This window comes from Apium graveolens, chromosome 3, assembly GCF_009905375.1.
Source record: "Apium graveolens cultivar Ventura chromosome 3, ASM990537v1, whole genome shotgun sequence".
Classification (NCBI taxonomy): domain Eukaryota; kingdom Viridiplantae; phylum Streptophyta; class Magnoliopsida; order Apiales; family Apiaceae; genus Apium; species Apium graveolens.
In genome coordinates this window covers 91767575-91776307 of record NC_133649.1, presented here as the reverse complement: position 1 = coordinate 91776307, position 8733 = coordinate 91767575, and the positions used below count along the sequence as shown (strand labels likewise).

The 8733-nt window shown below is 42.0% G+C and overlaps 1 pseudogene; it reads left to right on the top strand.

Annotated features, from left to right (window-relative positions):
- The first annotated feature begins 7958 nt into the window (after positions 1 to 7958).
- LOC141715926 (small nucleolar RNA R71) lies at positions 7959 to 8073 on the top strand (annotated as a pseudogene).
- Positions 8074 to 8733: the final 660 nt, after the last annotated feature.

Genomic DNA, 8733 nt, shown 5'->3' with positions numbered 1-8733 from the left:
AACGAATAAAAGAATCACAAAAAACATATGCTTCCTCTTCTTCATTGCGATGTGCTAAAACGGTCTTCTTCCTTCTCTCCTTGCTCCTTGCTCGATACCACGCTTATGTGAAACGTCTCAGAGAACTACTTATATTATAGCCCACAAGAACCAGCCGTCTCAGAAGTCCATCAGAATAAGGATTATAAAATTCAGTATTAAAATTTTCATCCCTGAGCGACCGCCCCAGATTCCTGAGCGGGCACCCAAGCTCCCAGGCGGCCGCCCCAGCATCCTAAGCGGGCGCCCAAGCACCTTCTAGAAAATTCTGAATTCGACTCCTGATTTTGCTGCGTTCTACCCCCAACTTTCCACAACCAATGCCACACACTTCCCTAGGCTTATTTCTGATGAATTCTTCCTACATACGCAAGTTATACCCTGAAATGCAAAAACACTAGAAAAATGCATCAAATACACAAAATACCTGATTTTAAGACATCAATTCAAGCCATTATAAGACGTTCTAAGTGGTATAAAATGCCACTTATCACACCCCCAAACTTAAATCGATGCTTGTCCTCAAGCATCACAGACTCAAAAACAAAACAAAAATATGCATGAATGCAATCTACATGAAATGCAGCGATCCCCCTCACAATGACTAAACCAACCAACTCATGACATCTCAACAAATGCAATTAGGCGAATAAAGATCAACTAAATCATGCAAACTAACATACAACTAGAAACGTGATGTGTGCGGATGCTTAATAGATATGCTTCAAAACTAGATCAATTATCATAACTCGATTATCCTCAAGGCAATCACATGATTATACGAAGAATAAATTCTAGGCACAAAATGACTTATAACACTTCAAGATCACTGGAGCTTATTACAGAATCATGCTTTTATTCAACACAACAACAAATGCTTATTTGACCGTGCAATGAGTGAGTTCCACAAAAGACTTATGCAATGGCATCCATTTAGCGAGCGTTAGGTTAGCGGATCCCAGACTATAAAAGCCTTAGGTCACTAGGCACAAAGTCCCTTAAAAACTTAATAACTCGAATACCAAAGAGCCCATTCATGATCAATTATGCATTAACTCTTTATTTTTTTCTTCTTTCCCTTTTTACTTTTTTTTTCTTTTTTTTTCAAATTTCTGAGCAAGTGTGTTTCGCTCCATCTTGCTCAACCCTAGACTACTCGCATAAAAATACGAGCCGGCTACTAGCCATTTGACGCCTAGCCACAATAAGCAATGAATTCCAATTTTTATTCCAATTTTTTTCTTTTCATGCCTTTTATTATTAAGGTCCTATCATAAATTCTAAGCATAATCAATAGACTAACCCCAAAAACCATCAAACCATGACAACCATCTAGTCCTTAAGCATACTCTAAGACTTAGTGAAATTACAAGTGTTTCTAGCATGCATGTCAACCTACAAGACTCAATCATCACTCTAACGCTATCAATACACTTGCATCAATATCACAAATCAATCGGTAAAGCAACACAAAAGGGATCATGGTATATGCATGAGTTAGATGACATGATAAATAAAGCTATAAAAAACAAAAAAAACTATATATGGAAAAAATATTCAATTATATGAACTAAACTATCATGAATATGCAACTGCATGACAAAGAGACAAAAATATTCCTTAACTACCACCCCCAAACTTAAAATCTTCACTATCCCAAGTGAAGGTAGTAGAAAGGAACACAGGGTATACCTACTCGGAGAAATCATCATCATCACCCTCAGAGGGTGGAGTGTCAGGAGGCGGATAAGCAGAGTCCTCACCAAAAACGGGTCACTGGATGTCAGCTCCAAGGCCTCTGAAAGCAGTCCCAAGTGCAAGGGTGAGCTCCTGAGCAAACCTACTCTGCGACTCATACATCACATTCAAAGTTGCTGAGTCAATAGGAGCGGCCGACATCTGCAGCTGCTCGTGAGAAGGCCAATGAACTCCCACTGCTCTGCACAACTTTGTGACAGTAGATGCATAAGGGATGTTGCTGTGTTTCCCCCTCAAAAACTTCAAAATCCCTTGGTAGATGAACTCACCAAGGTCCACATAATACTCCTCATTGAAGATCCCCCATAACAACCTTGCTCTCTCGACTGTAACCTCATGTGCATGCGAAGTAGGCAAAATATTAGCACAAATAAAGGCATTCCATGCACGGGCATACCTATTCATCGCAACCGCCGGAAAAGAACGATACTCGTTAGATCCCCTCTTGAACTTCTACACCGTTCCCGACTAACAGAGGTTAGCCACAATCAAATCCAAATCAAAATCCTCGGGGGTCTTCTCATTCCAATTCTCCTCCGTGGGCTTCCGTTATCGCTGCCCAATAACACGGCGAATCGCCTCAGGCTGATAATCCACAGTAAGCCCACTAACAACAGTAAACCCATTCTTTTTAGCCTTGGCGTTCGCATAAAACTCGCGAACCACACTCATTTGAACCGCCTCCAGCGACTCACAAAAAGAACTCCACCCTTTCTCCGCAATCATCGGTAACAACTCACCATCCCTCCCCGATGGTAAAAATCCCCTCTCCTTCAAAATTGGCTTAGTCGAAAGCCTAGTATACTCCTCCTTAGCAGCCCTATCCATCAAATGGGGTCTCGCAGCAGTTCCCCTCGAAAAATCAGCAGTTGGAACGGTGCTGCTTCTATCAATAGTTCGGGAACTCTTGGGTGCCATTGAAACTGAGAAAAAGTGTTTAAGAGTTGTGTTTTGAGTGTAGGAGAGAGTTTTAAAGTTGAAAGTATATGGGAGTGTATATGGAGGAGTTGTGTGTATATATAGGGTAAGAATTAGGGTTAGAATTAGAGTAGGAGTGGGGTTTGTGGGAGAGAAAACGTGGGTTTGTGGGAGAGAAAACGTGGATTTATGGGAGAGGAATCGCGGGTCCTTATGTTTTTTTGGTTTTTCTGATTTTTTCTTGTCTTTTTATAAGGCAAAAAAATTCTGACAGTAGGGTCCTGAGCGGCCGCCCAGGATTTCCAGGCGGGCGCCCCAAACTCCGAGCGGCTCCCCAGGGTTTCCAGGCGGGCGCCCCAGGGGTTTCTGGAAAAAACTTTTTTTCTGCCCAATTTTCTGATTTTTTGGGTTTTTTGGATATGGTACTAACTTCTAAAGGTTCCTAAAGGTTAAATTCTTGGGTTGCCTCCCAAGAACCGCTTCTTTTACGTCATTAGCTTGACGTAGAGGAGTTCGATCAAGTTGACAATAAAACGGCACTAACCACTTCCCAGTTTGTCGTGTCCCCATAGTAATGCTTCAATCTCTAACCATTAACCTTGAATGCTTGGCCTGACTCATTCTCAAAAATCTCCACCGCTCCATGTGGAAACACAGTTTTGACAATAAAAGGTCCAGACCACCTTGATTTCAACTTTCCAGGAAAAAGTTGGAGACGAAAGTTGAATAAAAGAACTTGTTGCCCCGGCACGAATGACTTAGGAGATAGCTTCCTTTCGTGCCACCTTTTTACTTTTTCCTTGTACATTTTGTTGTTCTCGTACGCTTGAAGTTGAAATTTATCAAGTTCATTTAACTGAAGCATTCGCTTCTTCCCAGCTGCATCTGGATCAAGGTTCAACTTCTTCAACGCCCAATAAGCCTTATGCTCAAGCTCCGCAGGTAAATGACATCCCTTCCCATAGACAAGTTGAAACGGGGACATCCCAAGTGGAGTCTTATATGTTGTTCTATAAGCCCAAACAGCTTCATCGAGCTTTAAAGACCAATCTTTCCTTGACGGACAAACAACTTTCTCTAGAATGCGCTTGATCTCTCTATTAGACACTTCAGCTTGACCATTAGTTTGCAGATGATAGGAAGTAACAACACGATGATTCACATTGTAGCGCTGCATCATAGAAGTGAACTTACGATTGCAGAAATGCGACCGCTCATCACTTATGATTACTCATGGCATTCCAAACCTTGTGAATATCTGCTTATGGAGAAAATTCAACACTACCTTTTCATCATCCGTCGGTAGAGCCTTGACTTCTACCCATTTCGAGACATAATCGACTACCAGCAAGATGTACTGATTATTGCAGGACGAGATAAATGGTCCCATGAAATCGATTCCCCAAACATCAAAAACCTCGACTTCAAGCATTACATTTAAAGGCATCTCATCCTTTCTAGTAAGATTCCTCACTCTTTGGCAACGATCACACCTTAAAATGAACTAATGTGCATCCTTAAACAACGTAGGCCAGAAAAAACCTGCTTGCAAAATACGAGCTGCCATCTTTTCACCACCATAATGTCCACCATAAATTGTAGAATGGCAGTCTCGTAATATCCCCTCCGTCTCACAGAATGGGATACATCTCCTAATGATCTGGTCAGCTCCCTGCCTAAACAAATATGGTTCATCCCACATGTACCACTTCACCTCATGCAGAAACTTCTTCTTTTGAGATGCATTCATATTAGGAGGCATTATATTGCTGACAAGATAGTTCACAATATCTGCGAACTATGACTGTTCCTCCTGAACTGCGAACAACTGCTCATTCGGAAAAAATTCGTTGATCAATGTCTTATCATGTAAAGTCGAACTGGGATTCTCCAATCTAGAGAGATGGTCAGCTACTTGATTCTCAGTACCTTTTCGATCCTTGATCTCTAACTCAAATTCCTGTAGAAAGAGCACCCAACGAATAAGTCTAGGCTTCGAATCCTTCTTTGAGACCAAATAGCGAATGACAGCATGATCAGTGAATACTGTCACCTTTGTCCCAAGCAGATAAGATCAAATTTTTTTAAAACCAAAGACTATAGCCAAGAGCTCCTTCTCAGTAGTGGTGTAGTTCAATTGAGCTCCATTAAGAGTCTTACTAGCATAGTAGACCACATGAAAAAGATTATTCTTGCGCTGCCCAAGAACTGCTCCCACTGCATAATCACTCGCATCACACATCATCTCAAAAGGTTCTGTCCAATCAGGTGCCGTAATAACTGGTGCAGTTATCAAACTCTTCTTGAGAGTCTCGAATGCCGCCAAACATTCATCATCAAATTTTAAAGGCACATCTTTCTCGAGCAAGTTGCACAACGGTTTAGATATCTTCGAGAAGTCCTTGATGAAATGCCGATAGAAACCCGCATGACCAAGTAAACTACGGATTCCTTTCACAGAAATAGGTGGTGGAAGATTTTCAATGACTCCCACCTTGGCTTTGTCCACCTCAAGACCCTTGCCAGAGACTTTATGCCCAAGAATAATGCCTTCACGCACCATAAAGTGACATTTTTCCCAATTGAGCACCAAATTAGTTTCCATACACCTTTTGAGCACCGAACTAAGATTATTCAAACATTCATCATACGAATGTCCAAAGACGGAGAAGTCGTCCATGAACACTTCAACATTGTTTCCAATCATATCAGAGAATATAGCCATCATGCATCTCTGAAAAGTGGCAGGTGCACCACATAAGCCAAACGAAACTCTGTAAAAAGCAAACGTGCCAAATGGACAAGTGAAGGTAGTCTTTTCTTGATCTTCTGGTGCAATACAAATCTGATTATACCCCGAATAGCCATCCAGAAGACAATAATACTTATGACCAGCCAACCTGTCAAGCATCTGATCAATAAATGGAAGATGGAAGTGATCCTTCCTCGTGGCCTTGTTCAACTTTCTGTAATCCATGCACACCCACCATCCTGTGACTGTTTGAGTGGGGATGAGCTCGTTCTTCTCATTTGTTACCACAGTTATACCTCCGTTCTTAGGTACACATTGCACGGGGCTCACCCAAGAACTGTCAGAAATAGGATATATGATTCCCGCATCTAGCCACTTTCAAAATTTCTTTCTTCACCACTTCTTTCATGATAGGATTAAGTCTTCGCTATTGCTCAACAGTTGGCTTACTACCTTCCTCTAGCAGAATTTTGTGCATACAGTACGAAGGGCTGATCCCTTTTATATCTGCTATAGTCCATCCGATGGCCGATTTGAATTCTCTCAAGATCCTTAAAAGCTTGTTCTCCTCACTACCTGAAAGGTCAGATGCAATAATAACAGGAAAAGTAGATGCATCACCTAAGAAAGCATACCTCAAGTGTTCAGACAATGGTTTAAGCTCCAAAGTAGGTGCTTTCTCAATAGATGGTTTGAGCTTGCCTTCACCATTCTTGAGATCAGTGTTACCAAGAGATTCAAATGGCATATCTAGCTTTCGCCTCCGTGGAGAAGCATTTAGATATTGTAGTTGCTCATTGCCATCCTCATCGTCATTGTCAAATTCCCCCACTAAGGCTTTCTCTAAGGCATCAGACATTAGAATGTGATCAAGTTCTGAAGTTACCGCAGAATTAATCAAATCCACCTTTAAGCACTGCTCATCTTCTGTAGGGAATTTCATCGCCTTGAATACATTTAATGTCACATCCTGATCCTGCACCCTCATAGTAAGTTCACCTTTCTACACATTTATCAAGGTACGACCTGTAGCCAAGAAAGGTCTTCCCAAGATTATGGGAATCTTCTTATCTTCCTCGAAATCCAAAATGACAAAGTCTGCAGGGAAGAAGAGCTTATCCACCTTTACTAACACATCCTCCATGATGCCTCGTGGGTATGTAATAGAATGATCAACCAATTGTAGAGACATATAGGTGGGCTTTGGATCAGGCAAATTCAACTTTTTGAAGATAGACAATGGCATTAGATTGATGCTTGCTCCCAAATCGCACAGGCAGTTGTCAAAAGACAACTTGCTGATGGTGCAAGGAATGGTGAAACTACCTGGATCTTTAAGCTTTGGAGGTAATTTTTGTTGCAGCACAGCACTGCATAGAGCAACGGTAGCAAGGTCATCCAGTTTCACCTTCCTCAAAAGAATACTCTTCATAAATTTTGCATAACTAGGCATTTGCTCCAGAGCCTCAACGAAAGGTATGTTGATGTGAAGTTTCTTGAACACCTCCAGAAACTTACAGAACTGCTTATCCAATTTTTGTTGTTGTAATTTCTTAGGGAAATGTGGTGGAGGATAGAGCTGTTTCTCCCCTGTATTACCCTCAGGCAGAGTGTGTTCAACAGTAGTCTTCCTTGGTTTCGCCGCTTTCTCCTTTTGCTTCTCTTCTTCATCAACAACTTCAGCTTCTCCATCTTTCGCTTTTTCAGCATCAGTAACTTTTCCAGACCTTAACGTGACAGCCATTACTTGCTCCTAAGCTTCCTTCCTGCCTGGCACTTCAGTATCGCTGAGAAGTATGCCAGGTTGATGATTGAACACAACATTGGCTAATTGACCGATTTGATTTTTCAAGCTCTTGATAGAAACAACCTGACTTTTGCACAACAACTTGAGCTCCTCGAAATCAGCACTAGAAGGTGGAGCAGCACCTCCTTATTGAGGATATGATTGCCTTTGAGCAAAATGCTGTGGTTGCTGGAATCCAGGTGGATTAAACTGTTTACTGATAGGTTGCTGATATGGTTGCTGAACAGCATTCTGATTATTGCTCCAGCTGAAATTGGGATGATTTCTGTTGTTAGGATGATAAGTAGCTGGCACAGGCTGCTGCGGTCACTGATAATTGTTCACATACTGAACAGATTCATTCACAAGAGAACACTGATCCGTATCATGAGAGCCTGCACAAAGTTCACAGACCATAGCTATCTGATTGACTCCGTAGTTGGCTAAAGAATCGACCTTCAAAGACAGCGCTTGGAGCTGCGCTGCAATAGCTGTTGCTGCATCGACTTCCAGAATACCTGCTACCTTCCCAGGCATCATCCTTTGAGTTGGGTTTCGATGCTCATTTACAGCCATAATTTCAATAAGATTATAAGCCTCATTATAGCTTTTGGCCCACAAGGCGCCTCCAGCTGCTGCATCGAGCATGGGCCGAGATTGGGCCCCAAACCGTTATAGAAACCAGTGATCACCATCCAGTCAGGCATACCATGATGTGGACACTTTCTCAACATCCCCTTGTAGCGCTCCCAAGCTTCGCACATAGATTCTGTTGGTTGCTGCACAAACTGAGTAAGAGAACTCCTCATAGCTGCAGTCTTCGCCATTGGATAGAACTTCACCAGAAACTTTTGCGCAAGATCTTGTCAAGTAGTGATGGACCCAGCTGGTTCAGAATGTAACCAGTCCTTAGCTTTATCCCTCAGAGAGAATGGGAAAAGCCTCAGCTTGATAGCCTCATCAGTCATACCATTATATTTGAAAGTACTACAGATCTCGACAAAATTCCTGATATGCATGTTGGGGTCTTCAGTCGCAGCACCTCCGAAAGAAACATAATTCTGCACTATCTGAATAGTGCCCGACTTGATTTCAAAAGTATTAGCCTGAATAGCCGGATGAAGGATGCTTCACTGAATGTCATCAATTTTAGGCCGAGAAAAGTCCATAAGAGCTGGATCTGCTGCTGGAACTATACGATCACCCATGATTACTGGTTCTTTCTGCTCACTCTCTTTATCCGAATCTTCAAAATCTATCTTCTCCGGAATATCAAGAACTGAGTCTGTCTCCTTAGCCATATCTAAAGTTCTCCTGCGAGTGCGAGAACGTGTTTGCATAAATGCTCGCTAGAGTACTTGAAACACAACCGAAAATAATAAGTAACACGTCTTAATCAATGAGTCCTAATGACCACTGATGGCAAGTACATAAACTAAACAAATACGCCGAGTCCCCGGCAGCGGTGCCAAAAATTTGT